Source organism: Microcaecilia unicolor, chromosome 6, assembly GCF_901765095.1.
Source record: "Microcaecilia unicolor chromosome 6, aMicUni1.1, whole genome shotgun sequence".
In the NCBI taxonomy this organism is placed as follows: Eukaryota; Metazoa; Chordata; class Amphibia; order Gymnophiona; family Siphonopidae; genus Microcaecilia; species Microcaecilia unicolor.
The window spans coordinates 147,519,356-147,543,557 of NC_044036.1; the positions used below are offsets into that span (position 1 = coordinate 147,519,356).

A 24,202-nucleotide genomic window follows, 5' to 3' on the forward strand; every position below is an offset into this window, starting at 1 on the left:
ACTGGAAATGCAGAGTGCCTTTTGAAGTCAGCTTTACAGAATCTAGATCTGGGAAGTGTAAGACCCTCCAACTAGGTTTTTATCATGTTTAATTGCAGTTATTTTGTGTCACATTCTTTACAGCATTGCTCGTTTTCCCATTTATACAATGTCTTCACTAAGGGGAAGCTATTCAAAATAAGAAATCATTTCAACAATCAACTAACAAAAGTAACATTTAAGGAAAAAGAATTCAAGAATTACTATGGGGAAATGGTAAAACCGCTGTCTCCTATATGGCATATATAGGTCATCAGCTTATTTATAATAATTCATGATCATGTCTTTGGCGATGAATGTGGTTATGGATGCCTCCAAATTAATGCACCCTTCACTCTTAAGCTTCCCATATTAGGTGAGATGTTTGTCCAACTCCCAAAGATCCCTTGATTGGCATGTAATGTAAGACCTATCAGAGTGCAGCAGTAGAGAAAGACGGATTATTTTCTCCCTCGGCTTGGAAGGCATTCATAAAACCCTGTTCACAGGTACTTCGTGAGGATTACTTGCCATTCAGTTGCTCAAAGCTCACAAGCCAGGCAGACACATCAGCTCAAAATAAAGACAAACTGTGAGCTGCTATGCTAGCGTTGGAGATTCAAGCAGAAACAGTTCACACACACTGTTCACTGCAAAAAGATGATAGGTTATAGTCGCTGAAATCCAGTAGCATAACATATTCAATATAGATTTTTTTTTTTGTTACATTTGTACCCCGCGCTTTCCCACTCATGGCAGGCTCAATGCGGATCAAACCCATAACCCCACGTAAGGGAGCAGCAGCTAGTAAAAGGGGTGTGACTACTGTAGGGGCGGAGCCATGGTGATCACGCCCCTGCATGGGTAGGGGCGCCGACTAATAAGCTGCAGGGGGGCGCCAGAAACCCTAGGCCCGGCCCCTTCTAACTGTTGAACATGGCATGAAAAGGTCATTAAACTGTCAACTTCAACTCCCAGAAGTCCCACAGTTAGCCTTTGACATGGTGTAAGTGCTCGCGTCTAAAGTTGGGCAGATTCTGTAAATGGTGCTATATGCCAGATTCTGTAAATGGCGACTAAAATAGGTGTGTCCAAAAAATAGTGCTTAGTGTTATTCTATAAACCATGACTAAAGTTAGGCGTGGTTTATAGAATCGCACATAGGGCTGGGGAACATGCCTACATTTAGGCGCTGCCATTTACATTACTGAAAACCTGGTGTAAATACCTGTACTCAGTGGCGTAGCCAGACCGGCGGGAGGGGGGTCCAGAGCCCGGGGTGAGGGGCACATTATAACCGCCTGCCGCCGCCGACCCCCCCGCCATTGCCACCGCCGCTGCCGCCGCCACCACCACCACCAACTTAGACCCCTCTCGACCCCCCTCCCGCCGCCAACCCTCCCCTGCCGCCGCCGTCGCCTACCTTTGCTGGCGGGGGATCCCAACCCCCACCAGCCGAGGTCCTCTTCTTTCTTCGTTCTGTTTCTGAGTCTGACATCCTGCACGTACAGAACGAAGCCTTGCAGATCTCTGCAAGGCTTCATTCTGTTTCTCCGAGTCTGATGTCCTGCACGTACAACGTGCAAGATGTCAGACTCAGAAACCAGAACAAAGGAAGAAGAGGACCTCGGCTAGTGGGGGTTGGGGGTCCCCCGCCAGCTAAGGTAGGTGACGGCGGGTTGGCGACAGCGGGTTGGCGGCAGGATGGGGGGGTCGAGAGGGTCGTTGGCAGGGGGGTCCAGAGCCAAATCTATGGGGGCCCAGGCCCCCGTGGCCCCACATAGCTACACCACTGCCTGTATCTAAATGTAGGTGCATTCCCTCGAAATCTATAACCATGTGTGTAAATTTGAGGAACTCTCCCAAATACATTAAAAAGATGCACGCTTAGTATCTATTGCCAATTAGTGCTGATAATTGGTTGTCATCAGCCTTATGTTATATTGAAATGTCTCTGAATATTCAAATTAAGAATACCCAACAATTCCTAAAATGTCATTTTGCTCTGTTTAGTTGTTAATTCATTTAATGGAAATGAGCAGTGATTTCAGCACTTCAGTGACATCAATGTGAAAATTGGAACACGCCCTGCTTATTACCCTTCAGTGTGAGACTCTAATTTATTAAAGCAGATAAACATCCATTTTTATAAGTTAATTACACAGTAGAGTTTTATCCAAAGGGAACATTTTGCAAGTCTGAGAGTTAAGGTCACCCTGAGAAAAAAAGGGAATAGCCAAAGATGAGTGAGAAAACTTTGTATCCTGGAGAAATGGTAATTCAAAGTTTGCTCATTTCAGAGTGCTCCTTGTACAAAGAATTGATATCCCCAGTGTAAAAACTACGATAGTGCTCTGATGTGCAAATACTTCAGAGCTGCGCACTACACAGGAAGTTAACAGTTTTAGAGCAGAGATATTCCCTAGATCTGCATTTCAGAAGCTTTCAGAAGCTGTAACCATCTACCAGTGGAATCGGGGAAGAAGGAGGCATTTTTTTTCAGCAGAGCTGGGAGGCATCAGTCAAATGAAAAAGATTTGTGGCCTGATCTTTAAACAGCATGGTCATTTTACAAAAATGCTGGCTGTGGTGTTTAAATAAATCACGTATATTTAGCGATACTATTTGGATAATGGACAAAGTGCAGTGGCGTAGCTAGGTGGGGCGCCAGGGGAGCAGCCGCTCCCCCCAAACGGAGTTCTGCCGGTGCCTATCGTGTTGCATAGAAAATGTGCGCTGGCACTGACGGAAGTCCGCTCTCACGTCACTTTCGCTTCCCCCCCCCCGCGCCATCAACCTGGTTCTGCTTCTGGCAGAGTGGTGAGCATTAGTGCTGTCGATTCAGTCAGTTTCCTATTCGATTTCGATTTGCTCATATGAATTGATTTTTCAATTTGATTTGATTCGATTCAGTTCTTTAAGGCTACTGTGGAAATAAGTAGATTAGGTGTGTTATATTTACGTGAAGTCAACAGTTTTAGTAACGAATTTCACCTTATAGTTTGTCAGCAGCAATTGAACAGAGTGACTGCACCTTAAAGCAAACTATAGGGGTCCTTTCACCAAGCTGCGGGAAAGAGGGCCCTGCGCTAGCGGCGGGGGCCATTTTTCCCATGTGCCAGGGCCCTTTTTACCACAGCGGGTAAAAACCCCCCAGACACACATGGCCACGCGGTAAGAGAACTCTTACCACATGGCCATGCGACGGGGAGCTCGTACCATCACCCACTGAGGAGGTGATATGGGCTCCCGCGCTAACCCGTCGGTAACCATGCAGCGTGCAGTGATTCCCAGTTACCGCTGGGTTACCATCATGCAAGCCATTTCTAGGGGTTTTCTTTTTCCCCAGAAATGGCATGCGCTCAGGACAGGGCTACTGCTGGCGACCACGTTGGGCCGGCAGTAGTCCTGGAAGAGCGAGCAGTGATTCCACGTTGGGCTTACCGCCACTCTGTAAAATGGCTCCAAATATGATCAGTTTTGATATTGACCTTGAAGTAACTGTACACAGAAAGTCAAATACGTTAGCGTTTAACTTTAAAAAAGGAGACTATGATAAAATGAGAAGAACGGGTAAAAAAAAACTTAGGGGGGCAACTGAGAGAGTAAAAACTGTACAACAGGCGTGGACGCTGTTCAAAAATACCATCCTGGAGGCCCAGGCCATACATATTCCGCGAATTAGAAAAGAAAGACAGACTTCCAAAAGACAGCCGGCCTGGTTGAAAAGTGAGGTGAAGGAAGCTATTAGGGCTAAAAGAAACGCCTTCAGAAAATGGAAGAAGGAACCGTCTGAAAATAACAAGAAGCAGCATAAGGAGTGTCAAAGCAAATGCAAGGCACAGATAAAGAAGGCCAAGAGGGATTACGAAAAAAAAGATAGCATTAGAGGCAAAAAAACATAGTAAAAATTGTTTTCCGGTATATTAAAACCAGGAAGCCGGCAAAAGAATCGGTTGGGCCGCTGGATGACCGAGGGGTAAAAGGGGCGATCAAGGAAGACAAACACGTAGCGGAGAGACTGAATGAATTCTTTGCTTCGGTCTTCACCGAGGAAGATTCGGGTGGGATACCGGTGTCAGAAATGGTATTTCAAGCGGACGAGTCAGAGAAACTTACTGACTTCACGGTAAACCTGGAGGACGTAATGGGGCAGTTCGGCAAACTGAAGAGTAGCAAATCTCCTGGACCGGATGGTATTCATCCTAGAGTACTGATAGAACTGAAAAATGAGCTTGCGGAGCTACTGCTAGTGATATGCAACTTCTCCTTAAAATCGAGCGTGGTACCGGAAGATTGGAGGGTGGCCAATGTAACGCCCATTTTAAAAAAAGGTTCCAGGGGAGATCCGGGAAATTATAGACCGGTGAGTCTGACGTCGGTGCCGGGGAAAATGGTAGAGGCTATTATTAAAAACAAAATTACAGAGCACATCCGAGGACATGGATTACTGAGACCGAGTCAGCACGGCTTTTGTGTGGGGAAATCTTGCCTGACCAATTTACTTCAATTCTTTGAAGGAGTAAACAAACATGTGGACAAAGGGGAGCCGGTTGATATTGTGTATCTGGATTTTCAAAAGGCGTTTGACAAGGTACCTCATGAAAGGCTACAGAGGAAATTGGAGGGTCATGGGATAGGAGGAAATGTCCTATTGTGGTTTAAAAACTGGTTGAAGGATAGGAAACAGAGAGTGGGGTTAAATGGGCAGTATTCACAAAGGAGAAGGGTAGTTAGTGGGGTTCCTCAGGGGTCTGTGCTAGGACCGCTGCTTTTTAATATATTTATAAATGATTTAGAGATGGGAGTAACTAGCGAGGTAATTAAATTTGCTGATGACACAAAGTTATTCAAAGTCGTTAACTCGCGACAGGATTGTGAAAAATTACAAGAGGACCTTACGAGACTGGGAGACTGGGCAGCTAAATGGCAGATGACGTTTAATGTGAGCAAGTGCAAGGTGATGCATGTGGGAAAAAAGAACCCGAATTATAGCTACGTCATGCAAGGTTCCACGTTAGGAGTTACGGACCAAGAAAAGGATCTGGGTGTCGTCGTCGATAACACGCTGAAACCTTCTGCTCAGTGTGCTGCTGCGGCTAGGAAAGCGAATAGAATGTTGGGTATTATTAGGAAAGGTATGGAAAACAGGTGTGAAGATGTTATAATGCCGTTGTATCGCTCCATGGTGCGACCGCACCTTGAGTATTGTGTTCAATTCTGGTCACCGCATCTCAAGAAAGATATAGTAGAATTGGAAAAGGTGCAGCGAAGGGTGACTAAAATGATAGCGGGGATGGGACGACTTCCCTATGAAGAAAGACTAAGGAGGCTAGGGCTATTCAGCTTGGAGAAGAGACGGCTGAGGGGAGACATGATAGAGGTATATAAAATAATGAGTGGAGTGGAACAGGTGGATGTGAAGCGTCTGTTCACGCTTTCCAAAAATACTAGGACTAGGGGGCATGCGATTAAACTACAGTGTAGTAAATGTAAAACAAATCGGAGAAACTTTTTCTTCACCCAACGTGTAATTAAACTCTGGAATTCATTGCCGGAAAATGTGGTGAAGGCGGTTAGCTTAGCAGAGTTTAAAAAAGGGTTGGACGGTTTCCTAAAGGATAAGTCCATAAACCGCTACTAAACGGACTTGGAAAAATCCAAAATCCCAGGAATAACATGTATAGAATGTTTGTACATTTGGGAAGCTAGCCAGGTGCCCTTGGCCTGGATTGGCCGCTGTCGTGGACAAGATGCTGGGCTAGATGGACCCTTGGTCTTTTCCCAGTATGGAATTACTTATGTACTTATGTACTTATCACTTCAGGTCCTAGAGAGCTGAGCGAAGGTGGATGGAAAGAAAGATAATAGACTGGTGAAGTGGAAGGGAGATGCTGCAATGAAGGGGGGGGGGGGGCTAGATAAGAAAGATGCTTGTTCAGAGGTGGGAAAAGGAAGACTAGAGGCACAGGCGGTTGGTGGCCCAACTGTTTGGGGAGGCTAAAGGGGGCGGGGTTAGGGGTGGGGCCAGGGGTGGAGCTTAAATCCATAATTGTCTGATAACACACAGAAAAAATAAATAAAAATAAGTCACAATTAATACCTTTTATTAAATTTAGATATTAGCTATGTATCATATGTCAAAGAATAAAGTGGTTGCTCAAAGCATATACTAACCACAATCGCTCAACTGCAAAACACTATGCACAATTTTGTCCAAAAACACACTCAGAACCTCACTGTACCATAAATATTACACTGGGCAGACCTAATACACCAATATACCACCCATACGGAAAATGCAGACCATCAACAATATGAAACAAGGATCATATCATCACAATTCTCATGTAGAGCCACAAAACACCCTAATTCCTGTTTAATGTGGGATAAAATGCCATAAATAAGTAAATAAATATAAACTTTTAATGTTGAGCATCTGATTCTCAAAGTGGACATATTCCAAACACTATAATGAAAATAAAATGATCTTTTCTACCTTTGTTGTCTAGTGACTTTTTCTGATCATGCTGGCCCAGTATCCGTTCTGCTGCTATCTGTCCTCAGTGCAGGTCAGGAAGTCATCCTCGTTAAATATCTTCCTGGCAACCCAGGACACCTCCAGCCAACCCCCTCTGCTTTCCCAGCAGTAAGGTAAACAAACCATAAACCAATTTCTACAACTGCTAGAGGGCTTTTACTGCAGCTCCTCCTGTGAGGATGGAGGTAAATCAACAATTTAATCCCCTCAGAGCAGCTGGACTCCACAACTGATCCATTCTGCTGCAGCAGGGGGGAGGCTTAGCCTCTCCAAGCCTCTTATACCGGGCGCCTGTGACTAGAGGCACAAAAAAGGAGATGCTGGGGGTGGGAACAGGATAACAAGGGAGATGCCAGACATAGGTGGGAGTATAGGGAGACAGAAGGAGAAGCTGGACATAGGGGCATAGAGAAAGAAAGGGGAAAAGCTAGACATGGCTGAGGCTTAGGGATAAAGATGAGAGATGCTGGCTATGCGGGGGGGGGGGGGGCACAGAGAAACAGGAGGGCAATGTTCATTGGAGGAGGGAGAGATAGAAGAGATGCTGGATGGAAGAGAGAAGAAAGAGAGAATGAGAAGATGCTGGATAGAAGGGGGAGAGGGGAGAGTTAGTGAAAGACTGGGGAAAATGAGGCAGCGGAATAGGAGCGCTAGGTGAGGGAAAGAAATGAAAAGTTGTATTAGATGCAGTAAGAAGAGGAGAGAGTTTTACTTGTGAGAGAGGTCTCTTCGTTTGATAGGACCTTGGTTATTGCATTGTTTTGTATTTCACCCTAAGTGACCAGGAAGAGTAAACACGGACCACTATGAAACCTGCAGGAGTGGTGGCTTTTTCTGGGTTGTCTAAGGACACGTATCCAGTGCACATGACAATGACTAAAACCAGAATTGCAGTCCCAGCCTTGCCAGCTGGGTACCGGTCGGCAAGTCAAGGAGTCGATAAGTAATGGGGGTACGTCCTTGAAACAGCTTATGCGAACCCTGATATGGTCCATAATAGACTCTATGGACCAAAGTCAACAACTTAGTTTATTCTATATGATATGGGCAGTCAGTGATACTTCAGATAATAGGGGGGGGGGGGGGGTGACAGGATCATAAAATCTGCCATTTCCCAACAACCATTTCACTGTGTTCTGTAATGTTTGCAGCCTTTTAAGGTTTGAACTTGAGGTTCCAGCTAATACTACAGTGGCATAATCTATTCTAGCAGCAAAGTGTGTAGCGTTTTTTTCATCAAAGTAGTGTCTTATTGAGCGGAGTAGCTCCAGTGTATAAAAAACTTTTTAATTAAATTCTGATACATGATTGTTAAATACTAATTGAAACTCCACCATTGCCCCTAAATATTTAAATTTAGCAACTGGTGGAATAGTTTTACCTAACAAATTCAGAACCAAAGCTGGTTGGGGACTTTGACCTGTGACCCAACATGTTCTGTTAGCCACTGAGATGTTGAAGCTAGACAAGCTTGAAGCCTCGATTTGTTCCATATTTAACAGATCGATCTTGGCCATAATTAAGACGTCATCTGCATAACAGTATACTGTCATCCCGAATTCTTGAATCACTGTTAATAACGGCACAATAAAAATATTGAAAAACACTAGAGAAAGGGCAGAGCCCTGTGGTACTCCACACATTAGATTATAATTTTTAGACCTCTTATCGTCCATTGGCATTATTGCTAGCCACTCATGTTAACTTTAAGGAGGGCAGTAATTATATAGATAAATAAACTGAACTCTCATTTTTCTGGCTACCTCAGCACAAGTTGAGACAATATAGGGATGGCTGCAGCATTGCTGTCTAAAGAAGCTTTGACACCTACTCTAGATGAAAGATACCTTTCTTTTTTGTTATTTATAGTCTCTGAAGAGATTGCACTGATGGGTTTGTTCTATGGGAAGGTTCAGTCGGGGTAATGTCTCCAAATGGATTAGTTTTGCACATATCATGTCTCCTATGGCAGAGAGTACTGGGCAGGCTCGCAATATGGGTTCGGTGGAAGCCATTGATCATAGTCCACAGCCCAAATTGCAGGCCATAGCACGAACCACTTAAAAGCTGCAGATCTCTGTGGGAATTGGCAGGTAATCTCTGGTCTCTTCCATGTAAAGTGATGCAGTTGTTTATAGATGCCCATGAATTATTCACAGGGATCTATAAATGTGGTTTTTCTTTGGTACTTAGGTTCTTCTGTTTACCAAATAACCCTCAGTTGTATAAGTTTTTGGATTTGCAATGCTGAGTTATGGAAGGAAACATGCTCATTTAATTAGTTATCTGGCAAGTAAAGGTGCTGCTTTGTGAATATCCTGCTTTGTCTGGGGTTTTTGTTTTATTTCCATTTGGCTGTTGACTGCTGCAATTACACCTTATTCACATTTTTTTTTTGCCTTTGGCAGCATCAGATTTGCTTCACACCCGTTCAGTCATTTCGAACATTTTCTGTAGTAACCTATTTTGGTTTGTGTTCTTGGCTGTTTTCCATAAAATCCATTTAATGAAAAAGCAATGCAGCATAAAGATCCTTATCAAAATCTATTTAAACTGGCCAGGGACCATGCTAAGTAGCATAATCTTTAGACTTCAGTCCTCAGTTGTTTAAAGGTATGTTTCTAAACAACATAAAAAAAATTTAGTTTTGCTTTGCTTCTGGGTTTTAGCTTGCAGCAAACAATTTAGCACACACTAAAACAGAGAAACAAAACAGAATGAAAAGGGGGAAAGAAAAACAAAGTAATAAAGAAATGAAAAATAATGGGGAAACGGAAGGTTGGAATTGGAAAAGGTGCAGAGAAGGGCGACAAAGATGATACAGGGGAGAAAAGGCGGCTGGGGGGAGATATGATAGAAGTCTATAAGATAATGAGTGGAATGTAACGGGTCGATGTGGGGCGTCTGTTTACGCTTTCCAAAAATACTAGGACAAGGGGGCATGTGATGAAGTTGCAGTGTAGTAAATTTAAAACGAATCGGAGGAAATTTTTCTTCACTCAACGCGTAGTTAGACTCTGGAATTTGTTGCTGGAAAAAGCGGTTAAGGCGGTTGACTTAGCGGACTTAAAAAAAAAATGTTTGGACGGCTTCCTGGAGGAAAAGGCCATAAAATATTATTGAAAGGACGTGGGAATAATCCACTATTTCTGGGATGGGCGGGACAAATTGTTTGTTCTTTTGGCTGCTGTTGGAGACAGGGTGCTGGGCTCGATGGACCCTTGGTCTGTCCCAGCATGGCGATGCTTTTGTACTTATGTACTCCAAGAGGAAATTGGGGATCATCTGTGAGTTCCCAGACCTTCAGCAAATGAAAGCGGTGCTCAGACTTCTTTGGGGTGCTTTTACTAAGGTGGGCTGAAAAATGGGATGTGGTAGTGTAGGTGCGTGTTTTTCAGCGCACCTGTAAAAAAAATGCCTGGACGTGCGACAAAATGAAAATTGAAAATGGACGTGCGGCAAAATGAAAATTGGTGCGTGTCCATTTTGGGTCTGAGACCTTACCGCTAGCCATTGACTTAGCGATAAAAACTGGGTGGTAATGGTCTACACATGCCCAAATGCCGATTACCGCCCACGCACCAGAAAATTAAAATATTTTCAGACGCGCGTATCAGTCGCGTGGCAAAAATGAAATTGCCGCATGGCCCACGCGGTAGCCGGGTGGTAACTCAGAACTGGTGCATGTTGGGCATGCGTAGACACTTACACGGCTTAGTAAAAGCTTTTTTTTGTTGTTCATATGTGATGGGTTAAATCTGGTCTCAGGAGCTCATTCACAACATTTATGGATAATTCGGATGTTGGTCTAATAAAAATGATTGCAACTGACTTATAATGAGTGTAAGAATATAGTACTAGATTCTATATATGGAACAAAAATTCAATGTAGAAAAAAAGCTCTATTCTGTAAGCCACACTTAAAAAGTTAGATGTGGTTTATAGCAGAGGCAGAGCCAGACCGGCGGGAGGTGGGTCCAGAGCCCGAGGTGAGGGGGCACATTTTAGCCCCCCCCCCGGCACCACTGCTCCCCACCCGCCATTGCCGATCCCCCACCATTGCCGATCCCCCGCTGCCGCCACCACCTTTGACCCCCCCTCCCACCGCCAAACCTCCCCCGCTGCTGCCGTCGCCTACCTTTGCTGGCGAGGGACCCCAACCCCCACCAGCCGAGGTTTTCTTTTCCTTCCTGCATGTTGTACGTGCAGGACGTCAGACTCAGAAACAGAACAAAGGAAGAAGAGGACCTCGGCTGGCGGGGGTTGGGGTCCCCCGCCAGCAAGGGTAGGCGACAGCGGGTTGATGGCAGGTTGGTGGCGGGAGGGGGGCCGAGAGGGTCGTTGGGGTCCAGGGCCAAATCTATGGGAGCCCAGGCCCCCATGGCCCCACATAGCTATGCCCCTGGTTTATAGAATAGCGCTTACGCCTGGGAATCGTGCCTAACTAAGTGCAGCCATTTGCACCAACTGAAACGTGGTACAAATGTATGTGCCTACGTTAGATGCATATCTCTGTGATTCTATAACAGCGCATGTTCATTTTAGGAATTCCCCCATTCTGTCCATGTCCCTCCCATTTCCGCTCCCCCTTTTTCAAATTCCATATAAAATTTAGGCGCGGATCCTGTGCCTAAATTTATGCGTGTAAAGTTCAATTAAATTTAACTAGTGGGTTCAGAAGCACTGTGTTAGGATGACTTCACTCGATCAGTTTTCCTTTGTCTGTATCAAAGCAGTGTATCAAGCAGCTGTAGAGAATTTCCGGATAATGTGCATGCAGCGTTATACTTGGAAAAGAACTAAAAACCTCTTGCAATCACAAAAGAGACATCCATCCAACCCCAGGGCTGGTTTTAGACATGGTGGAGCCCAGAGCAGAAATTAAGGAGGGGGCCCCTGATACCTGATCTCCCCTCCCCCAGATCTCCCCACCTGCATTGCTACTATGCGGTCCTGGCATCTCTTCCCCTTCTGCTCACCACGGTCCGTCTCCCTCCCTTCCCCTCACCTTGCGGTCTTCTTGAAAATTTTTATTTTCCTTCTCAGTTTTTTGGTGCCTAACCTTTAGTGAGCTATATTGAATTTATCCCTCAGTTTGATTTAGTCGGTAACTACAGATTATCACATTCTCATTATTTTTATGTGGATCCAGTAAAATGTCTCAGCCCATCAAGACCCAAGCCTGAATTCCTTGTGTCATGGTGCATGGCACTACAACCTGACAGGCCCTCTTACGAAGTTGCATACGCGCATACGTGTGTCCTATGTGCGTCAGTTTTAAACTATCACCCAACTACTGCGTGACCTTGGCAGTAATTTCATTTTTTACGCATATGTGCTAGACTCGCCAGAAAATGTTCCAGTGTGCGGCGCTAACTGGACAGTAATCAGCATTGTACACATGCTGACGATTGCCACCTGGTTAATGTGTGAGACCTTAACACTAAGTTAATGGGTGACAGTAAGGTCTCAGACCCAAAATGGATGCGTGCCAATTTTTATTTTGCCGCACGTCTATTTTTGGCCAAAAAAAGGCCTTTTTTTGCAGGGTGCATTGAAAAATGGACCTGCGCACGTCCAATACACGCATCTACACCAGCGCAGGCCATTTTTTGGTGCACCTTAGTAAAAGGACCCTTGAATCCCTGGGTTGCCCCAGGATTTTTTTATAGTTAAAAAAATTTAAAGGATGACTTTAGGACAGCAATTTTTAAAGGCATTTTCCTGGATAAATAGTTGTCTACCTGTAAAAATGGTTTGATTGAAAAAATTGCCCTCCTGAAATGTGACAAAGTTGAATGTGGGTTCAATACTGGCTGCTATAATTTTAGCCACGGACAAAAAAGAAGGCATCTGAAAGGCACGTCAAGGTTGGAGGATGAATCAGCACATGTGCATTCCATTTTGCACTTGCTCATTTTCAAAGAGAAACTGCGTTAAGGCTGCTCACATATTTAGCAACCTGTGGTCTGTTTGAAAATTGCTCCTTATTATAGCCCTTGAGGGATTTTTGAGTGAATCAAGTATTTCTGGAAAGAGAAGTAAGCTAGCTCTCCTTAAGGACCATTTTTACCTGATCAATAAACTCCTAAAACTCTGGTTGTAATATAAAAACAGTAATTCAAATTTAGCTCTAATGATTAATTGTTCTCATGTTACCTGTGGAGCCATTCAGACCATGTTTTCAGGAAGTGAAATCCTTTCATGAAGGTTATATTTTACCTAATTAGAAAGATAATAGCTTTGTGATTGCTGTTAAGGTTATGACCCAAACTATCTAACTCCCTCCTCTTAAGACATTAGTCCTCAGATCCTCGTGTCCTCTTAGGAAGAGCTCCTGTCATATTATGGATTTTGCAGCAGCTGAGGTGGCAAAGCAGCAACAGGTATATTCCCAGAACAGGGCAGGGAAATTGCACAGACTGAGCGAACAACCAGCCACCTCTTAAAACTAATTGCAAACCTGTCAAGATTCCTTCCCATTTTATGGCCAGTGTTCTGCAGAGCCAGACAAGGTGTTGCAAACTCCTGACAGATGTGCAAACACAGCTGATCTCCTGCAGCCGTAAAGATAATCTATTTGCCATCTGTATTTTCTTTCTTTTTTTTTTTCACTGTTTTGTTCTATTGAGCGTCTTATTTCTTACTAGGTTTGCCATACACTAAATATTGTGCCGTACTTTGGTAAGTGGTGATGTATACTTCTTTGAAAACGTTTGCTGTACTGTAGATTTTGTTCTCCCCTATGGGAATGCAGAAAAACTTTTGATATTATTACATTACATCTAATACTAATATGCCGCGAATAACCAAAAATGGATCGATGCAGTTAACATTAAAGAAATAGGACATAATTCTAGAATTACAGCATATTAAACAAAATCCCTAAACAATAATATCCTAGTAACTTCAACCAACAATGTCCAGAGGAGGCTCGTTTATAAATTGTGCAGCTTGAGGATGGGATCCAAAGGGGTTAAGTGGATCAGACATTGGGTGACTGATAGCCGACAGAGGGTGATAGTAAATGAAATTCACTCGGAAGAAAGAAAGGTGAGGAGTGGAGTGCCTCAGGGAGCCATCCTGGGGCTTATTCTATTCAATATTTTGGTGCTGAACGATTAGAAGGAAAAGTATTTCTGTTTGCAGATGGTATGAAGAGTAGCAATGGGCTCTGGAGGGAGAGAAAAGCATGAGAAGTGATCTACATAAATTAGAAGCACAGTAGAGCTTTAATGTGAAGAAATGTAGAGTGATGTACTTGGGGTGCAGAAACTGGTGAGAGACTGATGTGCAAAGAACAGGAACGGTACCATGGAATGAGGATCTCAACGTGGCGAAACAATGTGCTAAATTGTTTTTCAAGGTTGGAAGGATGCTTGGTTGCACAGAGGGGCATAACCAGAAGAAAGAAGGAGGTAATAATGTACAAGTCATTAGTGAGACCATACTTGGAGTATTGTGGTCAGTGTTGGAGACCATGGCCTTGATATTGAGACAGTGGGAGTTAGACCGGCTAAATCCTGCTATTGCCAGCAAACCCGGAAATTCAATGCTGGGGCGGCAAACAGCCACCAGTATTGAATTTATGGGGTATTTTTTTGGAGCTGAAACTTAGCCAGTTAAGACGATATTCATCGGCTGACCTGCTAGGTTCTAGCGGCCAAAGATAGACCTGCTATTTACGTGGGTCTATTCGGCTACTAAACTTAACTAGTCAGCCACTGAAAATCAGCGGGGATTTTCAACAGGAGATAGTTGGTTTTCTCCTGCTGAATATCGGCAGATAGCTGGCTTGAGGGTATTTAACCAACCAGGTGCTGTTCCTGGCCTACTTAAATACTTTTGAATATCGGGCGGCTTATCTTGCCAAAGATATCATGCCTCAAAGCGGTTCAGAGGAAGCAACCAAAATGGTATGGGGTCTCCGCCAGAAAACATATGAAAAGAGTCTTGGATACCCTAGAGAAGAGGAGGGAGAAGAGAGGTATGATATAGATGTCTAAATACTTGAAAGATATATATGAACAAGCAAAGCTTTTCCAAACAGAAAGAGACTATAGACTTAGATGTCATGAAATGAGAGAGAAGCTGAAAAGCAACATAAGGAAATACTTTTTCACAGAGAGGGTGGTGATGCCTGGTATGTTCTTCCATGGTAGGTGTAGGGATGAAAATGATGATGGAATTCAAAAAAGCATGGGATAAACAAAGAGAATTTCTATATGGGAAGAGCATTGGAATAAAAGTATAAAGTAAAACAGAAATGATTCAAATAAAATAAGAGAGAGAATAGAAAGGGGTAACCTGCATGGAGCAGCAGGTGCAATCTTGGGCAGACTGGATGGACCATGCTGGTCTTTATCTGCCGATATTTACTATGTTACTTTTTTAGAATTATGTTGAGGATAAGTGCCTTTGTTTTTTTTAAAGGCTGAATCAGTCTTGTTTTTACCCTGTAACATACATGGACATGTAAACTCTAGGAAAAGCCAGTCTTTTGTAAGTCAATCAGTTCCCAGCACCTACATTTTTTCTCTCCGTCTTGAATCTACTTTTGAACACATAACTTGCTTTCTGTTGGGTTCCTTCAAAGTAAACAAGGTGGCCAGTCGCACTCTAAATCGAACAAAGACCAGGACCATAGGTCCATGAAAATGGTGGACCAAACCCATGCCTAGACCATCTGACCTGAGAAAACTGAGTCATCTGGACCTTTAACAGGCCCCTGTAGTCCTGGATGTGTCCCGCTGGCTGCCCAGACTTGCAGTTCTGCTTTTGTTATGGAAATGAGGACTGTGTTTTACAGTGGGGGAAAAGCAGTTCTGGTCAATTTGTCCTACAGAAGATGGAGGCAGTTGGACATGAGGCTGTGACTGGGAGACTCTCTTGGTAAGTTGCATTGCATGTGGCATTGCAACTTTAACTTTTTTGGTCTCTGACTACCGTTGTTTAGTGGAGGAGCGGCCTAGTGGTTAGAGCAGCAGGCTCTGAACCAAGGAAAGGAAGTCTGTTTCAGATCCTACTGCTGCTCCTTGTGTCTCAGGTACAAACTCGCCTGAAATTTAAACACCACACTCAGTGTGTGTTTAACTGTATACCTCGATATTCAGCCTGGGCTGTATCCAGGTACTGAATAGCCTTCTTGCTGTCCTAACTTATCCAGGTAGTTACCTGCTTAACAGACTGAATTATCTCCTCTAACTGGGCAACTGGGAACCCCTTCCAGGCTCCACCCCTGGACTACTCTGACACTACCTGGATAGTGTTAAGGCAATCTGGATAATGCCATTGAAAATCTAGGTATGGGCCCGGTGAGCAGCACTTACCAGGTAGGAGCTGATCCTTCGACCTGCTGAATTGTAAGCCGTCTGGAGACGGGGATATGCTTGCTGTAATTGAATGCAACTCACCTTGAGCTACCATTAGAAAAGTGTACATTAAATCTAAAAACAATGTCGGTTCAATATCTCTCATGATTTAGATGACTGGCAAATAGGTTTGCCAGCTCGCCCACCTTGATTTTCTCCATTGAGTACGGGAGCTGTAGTTCCTACTTTTCTTAGGAAAATCCAAAGCCAGAACTACACATATATAGGGCATTTTTATAAGTTGCCACCTCCTTTAGGCAGCCCAATGTCACACAATTAGGTCCTGTTTTATAATCCTCTTCGACTGAAACTACACTGGCTCCCTATCATGGACCGCATTACCTTCAAACTTTGTACTCTAGTCCACAAGATAATCTACGGTGATCTTCTAGCCAGGAATAGAATCAGTTCATCTCGTACTTATATGAACCTTCACTATCCTAGTTGCATTGGTCTTAAATATAAAACCGCCTACACGTCCAATTTCTCATACTTAGGTACGCAGATGTGGAATGCATTACCAAAGAGAGTGAAAACGATACATGACCATCAAGAATTCAGGCGATCTTTAAAGACCTATTTGTTTTGCAAGGCCTAACCTGCTGATTCTACTTAAGTCTCAACTCTACAATGATTCAAAGGACAATTTTATTTCTTCTTTCTTTGTCACTTATTATACCCACTTACCCCTACCTTACCTGACCCTATTTCTAATTGTATTTGTTTAACCACTACCGTACTTGGCGTTCACCAATACGGTTCTTGTAAGCCACATTGAGCCTGCTAGTGTGTGGGAAAATATGGGATATAAATGCTGCAAATAAATAAATAATGGCACTGGGCCCAGATTCCCTTATAGAACACAAGCTTAACCTGACATTCTAGGCAGCTGTAGTTAAACCAGCCATATATCCGGCAAGGGTGCACCTAAGTTACTGGATTCTGTAAGTTGAAGCCCTGCCCACCCATGTCCCTCTCATATTCTGCCCATGCAAATGCCTCCATTCATTTATGCACTATCCCCCTGATATTCAGTCTGCGGTGGGCAGTGCTTTTGCTGTCCGCTGGTGATGTTAAACCCAGATATTCAATGCTGGGCTGTTTTGTTTTTGGCAACCGGCATTGAATATCCGGTTTCACCTTCGACTGCAGCAGCCTAACTGGAGAGGAGAGCACCTTTGACTCTGAAGTAAAGATTGTGCTGGTTTTTTATCTGCCCTGGTGCCATAGGGCCCTCAATTGTGTAAATTATTGTGATACACCATTTAGCTATTTTGGTGATGAAGAGATCACAGTATAGCCCCTTGACGCAGCCCCTTTGGGTGAAACACGGCCTGTGTTGGGCATTCTATTAGGCTGAGATTCTCCAATAAAGATTTGTTCAGATTTACCCCAGATCTGCTTTGTTTGTCTCCTAATAAATGTTTGCCATCTTGCTGTAATAAGAAAAACGTGGAGGGGCTTAATCGAATGGGGCTCCCAAGTTTTCCTGAGGATGTCCTCGCAGGACGTCCCCGCGAAGGGGCAGGGAAACCCATATTATCGAAACAAGATGGGCGGCCATCTTTCATTTCGATAATATGGTCGGGGACGCCCAAATCTCAACATTTAGGTCGACCTTAGAGATGGTCGTCCCCGATTTTCGGCAATAATGGAAACCGAGGACGCCCATCTCAGAAACGACCAAGTGCAAGCCCTTTGGTCGTGGGAGGAGCCAGCATTCATAGTGCATTGGTCTCCTGACATGCCAGGACACCAACCAGGCACCCTAGGGGGCACTGCAGTGGACTTCAGAAATAGCTCCCAGGTGCATAGCTCCCTTACCTTGTGTGCTGAGCCCCCCCAAGTCCCCCCCCAAAACCCACTCCCCACAACTGTACACCACTACCATATCCCTTAGGGTTGAAGGGGGGCACCTAGATGTGGGTACAGTGGGTTTGTGGTGGGTTTTGGAGGGCTCACATTTACCACCACAAGTTTAACAGGTGGGGGGGGGGATGGACCTGGGTCCGCCTGCCTGAAGTGCACTGCAGTACCCACTAAAACTGTTCCAGGGACCTGCATACTGCTGTCATTGAGCTGGGTATGATATTTGAGGCTGGCATAGAGGCTGGAAAAAAAATATAATTTTTTTTAGGGTGGGATGGGGTTAGTGACCACTGGGGGAGTAGGGGGATGTCATCGCCGATTCCCTCCGGTGGTCATTGGGTTATTTAGGGCACATTTTTGTGGCTTGGTCGTAAAAAAAAAAAAAGGACCAAGTAAAGTCGGCCAAGTGTTTGTCAGGGATGCCCTTCTTTTTTCCATTATCGGCCAAGGACGCCCATGTGTTAAGCACGCCCCAGTCCCGCCTTCGCTATGCTTCTGACACGCCCCCGTGAACTTTGGTCATCCCCGCAACGGAGAGCAGTTGAGGACGCCCAAAATCGGCTTTCGATTATGCCGATTTGGGCGACCCTGGGAGAAGGACGCCCATCTCCCGATTTGTGTCGAAAGATGGGCGCCCTTCTGTTTCGAAAGTAAGCCTGAAACTGTTAATTTATGCTCGCTAAAGTTCCCTAATGTACGGTGTATTTTAATACTCTAGTTTGGATCCAGCTTTTGGATAGCCTGTCTCATATTCCCACCTTTTTTATTTTTATTCACTAATGTACTTATCCAGTTTATAATCTAATAAGATTTAACAAGGTAAATGCCCTGGTAGTGTACATGATGCTCGAAAGCTGCTCCTTTCAGTGAATGATTTATCAAGTGAGACTTTCTTAAAATGAACAGTGATACAATAGGAAAAAAAAAAGAATTCCTACAGGCACACCATTCAAATTCACACGAACATCCACCCTTAGGCAACGGCCTACTCAGCTGCTAACTTGCTGTGAAGCTGATAAAGGGGGAGGGTGGGGGATGTGTAACTCCAGAGTAACTAATTTAACCAATGCTCAAAACTAATTCCTATAAATGGTATCACCTGTGATATGCCTGCTGAATGTTCCTTCTCAGAAAACTATAATTGAGCTGCTGAAGTGGAAGAGGGTTTTTTTTTCTCCTATTTCTCTGTGAATATTTTTTTCAGTACATTACAGTGTTAGAGATAATGGAGCAAAGCATTTGAGTCCTATAACACCCTCCAGACTTTTGACTCTTGGGGGGGGGGGGGGGTAGCTTGAATTTTTGCTGAAAATTCTATGGGTTGAATTTTGAGCTGGTGTGGGGACTGGCTTGAGTACAGGGAGTGATACTTAATGTCCAGAGACTTCGATCAATGAGCGGGCACTACTACTACTACTTAACATTTCTAAAGCGCTACTAGGGTTACGTAGCGCTGTACAATTTAACATAGAGGGACGGTCCCTGCTCAAAGAGCTTACAATCTAAGAGACAAGTGAACGGTCAGTCCGATAGGGGCACTGTGAATTTAGTTTTAGCCTGCTAAGTGGCAACATTTAAACATCTAGAAAGGCCCAGATGTGTAAATGCCATTTCAGAACAGGGGTCATTCAAACATGGGGAAGCTGAGTTCACCTAGATGGCAAAGGGACATGGGGAGAATTGGACAACAATACAGGCATGCTTTTCCTGTTTCAAATAGGGAATCTGTCTGAATGGGGAAATCTGAACACTGGAATTTACACCTGCCCCAAAGCACATGTAAGTATCTACAGTAGGGGCAGCTCTAAATTTCAATGTTATCAGATGCAGGTAATGTCCCCACACTGATGCCAGTTTCCCAAATCCTCCTCCACAGCACACTTGATAGCGAAGCCAACCCCCTGTTCTGACCTGATTTTACTGTGGATTCTTTTGGATTCATATTAGGTAAATGAGACTTTTATTAGAGGTTCTAAGATACACAATGATTAAGATATATACACAATGATGAAAAGAAACAACACCTATCTATAGTTAAAAAGAACCAATCATTACTTCACTGGTCCCTACATCCAAGCAATGCTAGGAGTCTCTTGACCAGGAAAAGAAGCAATAATACATCATGATATACATACATCACTGGTCCTTAATCTCTACATCCAGGCTCTTATCATCAGTTGGGGGGGGGGGGGGGGGCCCTGTTAACAGCAAAGCCAGGAGTTTCTTTGATCAGGAAATATAGTTCTCTGCACAGTACGTACGTTACAGACAAGCTCCCAATTTCACTGGCAAAAATTCCCCTTTTTATTAGGCTTAGAACTCATGATCAGAGCTAAAGAAAATTACAGAATGCTTGAGACGTGGGAGTGTGGCCAGTCTGAACTCGGAACAGGCTCCACCTCTCCCTTCACATACCAAATTAATTAGAGCTGTGTCTTATCCTCGTCCACATTTCACACAAACAGAATTACTTCTAATACAAAAATACAGATCCCGAGTGCACTGTTGGTCAAGGCAGAGTTGAAAAACAATCTTTAAAATCTTCCATTGCATCCCTCCCTGACATCATCTGACCTCCCCCTGACACAATGGCATCCTTCTTTGACATCACCTTCCCCCCTATAACAATCAGCACCTCTCCCTAACATCACCTGCCCCACCCAGAGCAATGTCACTACTCCTAGATATGATCCTAACATGTGGCAACCTCCCCATATTCCACCTCCAGAGTCCAAGACCTCCCAAAATTGGTCTGGGGTTAATCTACCATGCCAGAAGTATTAGGCCTCAAAGCTGTGGTCTGATGTTCCTACCACTAAGGGTGCCATTTTGAAGATGGTGATGGCAAGGCAGGGCAAGAAAACTGGGGATCACTTTTCCCCAAAGACAACTGGATCACCAGGGTTATTGATGGTAGACCCACTAAGATGGTGAGGGCCCTTTAAGGGCGTGGGGACTGTGATTGGGTGGGGGAGAGGGGAGTGTGATCAGCTGGGAAGTGTGGGGAGAACAGCACTTACCCTGTAAGGCCTGATGCTTCTGGGCTGCTGGAATAAAACTGCTTGTGAGGTGGCTCACAAGCAGTGTTATTCATTTACCATAGTAATCGGCAACTTGTGAGACTGTTATACTGCAGGTTGCTGGTTCCCATGGTAAATCAAGGTGGCGGTAAAAGCTCGCCTCATTGACTTCTCCCCTAAATGCTGGGTTATGCACGTCTAAGTGCTTTGGTTGTACTACAGAAAGACGGTATATCAAAAATCTAATCAACTTTAAAATGTGTATTAAGCTTCTTAATTGAGCACCTTAATATCTTTCCTTAGTGTTATTTATTATTATTATTTATTTAGATTTTGCTCACACCTTTTTCAGTAGTAGCTCAAGGTGAGTTGCATTCAGGTACTCTGGATATTTCTTTGTCCCAGGAGGGCTCACATTCTAAGTCTGTACCTGAGGCAATGGAGGGTTAAGTGACTTGCCCAAGATCACAAGTAGCAGCAGTGGGATTTGAACTGGCCACCTCTGGATTGAAAGACTGGTGCTCTAACCATTAGGCCACTCCACCACTCCTTTTAAGATCTGAGTACTTTTTCCTCATTCTCTTCCTAGGATTAGATCGGAAATTGTTCATTTGTCAGCTCTGATTTGCTACTGCTAAGGGGTGAACTTGTTATTCATCATAGCATTAAAAAAATAAGTAAAAAGGTTGATTATTATCCTCCACTAGAGACGAACCAAACTTTCAAACTTCCTTTCAAACCGTGAGGGATTTACAAAGAAATGAAAATTCTGTCTTACAGGTGTCAGCCTGCCCTGCTGGGACAAGATTAAATCCGTTAAGAGATTTTCAACTCCCCAGGCTATCAACCTAAACAAGGACCCTCAAAAATGAAAGAAACTGATGTCAACAATTTGTCCTGTCAGGCGGCAGAGATGAGAGGTAAATCTGTTAAATATATCCCTTAGATTACCTTATCACAGCTTGTGCTATCATACATCAACTAGCTGAGCCTTTCAAGGTGGATAGACATAAAGGGGTATCAACGTTTCCCTACTCCTCAGAGGAAGGAACATAGGTCCCCTCTCTCCATCACTAGAGCGACTGTAAAGCACAAGGAACACTGCAACCAAATTACTGTTTGTATGTGGATGCAAATCAGAGAATATTTATTATGAGGTCCTTTTACTAAGGTGTGCCGAAAAGTGGCCTGCGCTGGTGTAGACGTGTGCATTGGACGCACGCAGGTCCATTTTTCAATGCACCTGCAAAAAAGGCCTTTTTGGGGGGGGGGGGGGGGGAATAGACATGCGGCAAAATGAACATTGGTGCGTGTCCATTTTGGGGCTGATACCTCACCACCACCAATTCACTTAGCAGTAAGGTCTCGCACGTGAACCGGGCGGTAATCGTCAGTGCGTACAATTTTCCGGTGTGTGTAGTGGGCGTGCATAAAAAATGAAATTACCACCCGGGCCACGCAGTAGCCAGGCGGTAGCTCTGAATTTGTTTGCATAGGGGCCTACGCGGCTTAATAAAAGGGCCTCTTTATTTGTATGCATTGGGATGTATTAACCGCCTTTATGAAGAGATTCACCCATGGCGGTGAACAGCAGGTACAGTTTAACATCAAACTTATAATTTTGTTAACAGCATAACAATAGTAAAATAACCAAGAATAAACATAAATACAATCAATGAGGTAAACTTGGAAAGGGCAAATTGAAATCTAGCAATAGGATTAACATGATACGGTGTCAGAAGTATATGATTGCTCTACAGTGTTATTAAATGTCTATAACAGAAATATGATAACATTTGAATATGAATGCATTAAGGTGAAATTCTTCCTTCCTTTTACATATTAAAGGTAAATTCTATAGCAAATCACAAATACACGTTAATAGTAAAACCTCCTTAATTTTTACTGCTGGCTCCTGAACCTCCAGGGTAGCATTTTCAGAAGGTGCTCCCCGTTCAATGCGCAGGACTCAAGAGACAGGCAGAGCCCCAGAGTCTCAATGTGTGGATGAGGTGCTGGTGCAGGGGAGAGGGTTTTAGATTTGTTAGGAACTGGCAACATTCTGGGGAAGAGGGAGACTTTTCCCGAAAGATGGGCTCCACCTTAACCAGAATGGAACCAGGCTGCTGGCATCAACATTTAAAAAAGGAAATAGAGCAGTTTTTAAACTAGAAACCGGGGGGGGGGGGGGGGGGGGGGGGGGGGAGGGGGGAGGGGGGAAGGCCGGCAGTCGCTGAAAAGTGCAAGGTATCCTTAAAAGGTATCAACCAAAACAGGGAAGATAGGGGCATCCTGATAGCAAGGTTGCAGTAGTCCATAGTAGGTGTGGAGACATATTTTCAAAGCACTTAGACTTACAAAGTTACGTGGAGGGGCATTTTCGAAAGGAAAGGCCAAGTTCCGATTTGGACATCCTTGCAAAACGGCGAAATACAGGGGTGGGGAAACCCGTATTTTCAAAATAAGATGGATGTCCATTTTTCATTTTGAAAATGCAGTCTTGGACGTCCCTAGATTTGGACGTTTCTGACTTTCGGTGATTTTCAAAACCAAAGACGTCCATGTCAAAAACGTTCTAATGCAAGCCATTTGGGCGTGGGAGGAGCCAGCATTTGTTCTATAGCAAATCACAAATACACGTTAATAGTAAAACCTCCTTAATTTTTACTGCTGGCTCCTGAACCTCCAGGGTAGCATTTTCAGAAGGTGCTCCCCGTTCAATGCGCAGGACTCAAGAGACAGGCAGAGCCCCAGAGTCTCAATGTGTGGATGAGGTGCTGGTGCAGGGGAGAGGGTTTTAGATTTGTTAGGAACTGGCAACATTCTGGGGAAGAGGGAGACTTTTCCCGAAAAATGGGCTCCACCTTAACCAGAATGGAACCAGGCTGCTGGCATCAACATTTAAAAAAGGAAATAGAGCAGTTTTTAAACTAGAAACCGGGAGGGGGGAGGGGGGGAGGGGGGAAGGCCGGCAGTCGCTGAAAAGTGCAAGGTATCCTTAAAAGGTATCAACCAAAACAGGGAAGATAGGGGCATCCTGATAGCAAGGTTGCAGTAGTCCATAGTAGGTGTGGAGACATATTTTCAAAGCACTTAGACTTACAAAGTTACGTGGAGGGGCATTTTCGAAAGGAAAGGCCAAGTTCTGATTTGGACGTCCTTGCAAAACGGCGAAATACAGGGGTGGGGAAACCCGTATTTTCAAAATAAGATGGATGTCCATTTTTCATTTTGAAAATGCAGTCTTGGACGTCCCTAGATTTGGACGTTTCTGACTTTCGGTGATTTTCAAAACCAAAGACGTCCATGTCAAAAACGTTCTAATGCAAGCCATTTGGGCGTGGGAGGAGCCAGCATTTGTAGTGCCCTGGTCCCCCTGACAT

The 24,202-nt window shown here is 44.2% G+C and overlaps 1 protein-coding gene across 1 annotated transcript in view; it reads left to right on the forward strand.

The window, feature by feature from the left end:
* The window catches only part of TAFA4 (TAFA chemokine like family member 4), a 163,344-nt gene that overhangs the window by 22,360 nt on the left and 116,782 nt on the right, over nucleotides 1-24,202 (forward strand). The window contains exon 2 of the mRNA XM_030206195.1: nucleotides 21,600-21,739. The gene's annotated coding sequence lies outside the window, so the exon portion shown is untranslated. The remainder of the gene's footprint in view (nucleotides 1-21,599; nucleotides 21,740-24,202) is intronic.